Below are 2,984 nucleotides of genomic sequence, written 5' to 3'. Positions count from 1 at the left end.
TTGACAGGGGAGCTGTGAGCAAACAGGAATATAATATTCATATATTTAAAAAAGGGCACTTTCGAGCTGCACCAGAATTCAATCACTCATAGAAACCAGTCCTCTAAATAATCCTGACTGTTTTCATCAGTCTCAAAATTATAAAGAAAGTGATACAAACAGGCTCCTGGCTCCGCCCCTTTATCAGGATTCCTGCCAAAATGAAAATGAGTTTGTGGAAAAATCTGTTTTTAGTTTTCTGGTGTAATTCTGCTTAAAAACAAACAGTGAGTGAAAACAAAAGACCAAATACCTTTTATTTAAGAAGAATCATAAAATCACAATACATAATTCATTATCCAAGTAATAACCACATTAATGTCATGTAAACACAGGAGATGAGTCACAAGATGTTACCAAAGCCTCAAAGGCTCATCACCAAGACGTCCAACATAGTTCAGAGGGTAACAGCAAAAAAAAAATCAATTTATTGCAGAAAAGACAACAACTTCAACAACAGGCCGGCAAAATGGACAAAAGAAGGAAAACCCAACACACCGACCCACAAAGGGTCGTAGGATCTGAGAATCTTCCTTCAACCTAGGGCGGTGTGAACTAGGGGGTAGAGTGGTCGTTCTCCAACAAGAAGGTTACCGGTTCAAACCCCAGTCTTCCCCGTCTGCATGCCGAAGTGTCCTTGGCAAGATACTGAATGGCCCTTCATAAATGTTGAGTGTACTAATTGGACAAAAGCGTCAGCCAAATGACTTGTAATGAAATGTAACCTAAACCAACATCAGAACTAAAGCTCACAGAAATAAAGCTGCGAAAACTGGACGACTGGACCCATCAGAAAAGAAAAAGAAAAGAAACAACACAACAATACTCTTGCTCTAAAGTTCATGCTGCACAAACTGCTGCTGCTGCAACCGGGGATGGAGAGACAGATACTTCCTGTTCCTCCTAAATACATTCAACCAATCACAGTGCACCTGAGGAGAGAAGAAAACAGGAAACCATGAGTAGAAAGGAAATGTACGGTGGTTTCTGTAAAACTCGCTTGTACGGATGTTCTCTGAAGTCGTCCATCTTGGTTCTGTTTGTCCCAGTGGCTCTGACCTGATGCTTCACACCAGGTCTTCCTGCTCCTCTGTGTCTTCTGTCTGTGCTGCAGCAGCAACGTTCTCATACTCAGGACAGTTGTGTGACTGATGGGGGAGAGATGAGAAAATATTAATCCTCACTGGACTTTATTCATGAAACCTGCAAATAATCACAGTTCATTCAAAACGGTTTGAATGTAGTTGCGCCCCCTGTCCATTCGTTTGTTTATTCATCAGCATGATTACACAAAAACTGATAAACTGATTTCCACTAAACTTGGTGGAAGGACGGGACATGGACCAAGAAAAAAGATGTCACACATTGGTTTGTGAGCAGCCATTTTGAAGCCTCCATTTTTGACATGTTGTTCAGCGCCATCTTGGTTATTTGAAAACAGAAGTAACCATATTTGGAGGAAAGGGGGTGGAGCCTGACTGAGGGACCAAGGACACTGCCCGCCCACTTAAACCAGTGACCTGTAACCAATACTAGCTGTCAATCACACAGTATCCATGACCCAATGCCTGCAGTGCTTTATGGTCTATTTGACTCTAAATGGATCATTCACTTAACTTTCTAGACCCAGAGTCTACGTCCATTTTAATATACGATCAATGGAAAGAACCTTTTACATTTTGGGGCAGATTCAGACAAAGTAGCTGATCCAAGAAATGTTATATCTCTTTCTCTAACATAGTGAGATGAAAACAGTGATATGGAGTCATTCTTTTGGCCTCACTGTCTCTCACCTCTATCATCTCCACAGCTTCATTCACTTGTGATTTCAAGCTCAGAGTTTTCTTCATCCTGGATCGAAAACAACAACAAACACAACATTCGACAGAATGAACTTCATAACACTGAAACTAGTGTTTGAAGACATGTGAAGAAGACAGTAAAAGAGCAGAGGGTGAACTGATGGATTTGTATTGTTTTACCTCGTCCACAGAGTCCAGACCAGCACTGGAACCAGCACGACCACCAGAGTCAGCCTGATGATATTCATGATCATCACTGACTTCCCTGGACAACAGACAGGAGACATTAGCAGTGTGGTTAGACTGATGACTCAGTTTGCCAGGTGATTCTGTTGGTCAGTCAGTATTGTTCATGTGCAATATGATGGTCTTGATATACAGCTGTGACACATCTGGAAATCCTGAGTATTGATGGTTTAAGGTTCTGGTGCAATGAAAAGAAGGGGGGGGGGGGGGGGTGTAGGCTGTAAAAGTCAGAGTGCTGAAATCACCTGCTCCAACAGTCAGATGTAAGGTGGCCTTACTACGTCCGTGTGTGTTCTGGGCCTCACACTGATACTTTCCACCATGTTCAGCTGTGATATTGGTGATGGTGAAGATTTGTCCTGATGCTGTTGGTGAGTCCTCGTCCTCCTTGTACCAGGTGTAGTTAGCTGCTGGGTTAGCATCACTGCTGCAGGTCAGAGTCACTGAGCTGCCCTCCATGATCTCACCAGAGGGACTCACTGACACAGAGGGAGGCTTTGGAGCATCTGAAGGTAAGTTTTTATTAACACACAGGATGAGAATACAATCAAAACACTGTCTGTATTATTTGTTGATAGTTTAAATTTAAATTATTTCCACATTATTGTAGCTTCATGAGGAGGAGTAAACTCACACACTGTAGGAGAAGGGAAACGCTCCTGTCCTTCTATAGCACAGTGATAGCTGTCTTCAGCATTAAAGTGTTGGAGGTGAAAGTATTTTTTTCGTCCAACAGGTTTTTTGTTATTGTACCAAACGTAGGAAAGATGATCAGGGAGCTGACACCTGCTGTGACAGGTCAGCTCTGTCCAGGTAGAAGATGGATTGGCTGTTGATCTCCTCGCATGTACCTGGAGCTGAGGGTCTGTGAACAAACATGTGGTTTTATTTCAACAT

The 2,984-nt window shown here is 42.5% G+C and overlaps 1 long non-coding RNA gene across 1 annotated transcript; it reads right to left on the bottom strand.

The window, feature by feature from the left end:
* Nucleotides 1–282: 282 nt before the first annotated feature.
* LOC128436687 (uncharacterized) lies at nt 283–1,513 on the bottom strand. The gene is made up of 2 exons (XR_008338100.1): nt 1,099–1,513; nt 283–971 (listed from the first exon to the last, which is right to left on the bottom strand). It is a non-coding gene; the product is annotated as an uncharacterized LOC128436687 (long non-coding RNA).
* Nucleotides 1,514–2,984: the final 1,471 nt, after the last annotated feature.

The sequence above is a fragment of the Pleuronectes platessa genome, chromosome 3, assembly GCF_947347685.1.
Source record: "Pleuronectes platessa chromosome 3, fPlePla1.1, whole genome shotgun sequence".
NCBI lineage: Eukaryota > Metazoa > Chordata > Actinopteri > Pleuronectiformes > Pleuronectidae > Pleuronectes > Pleuronectes platessa.
The sequence above is the reverse complement of the archived record's forward strand: the minus strand, read 5'-3'. Positions and strand labels throughout refer to the sequence as shown.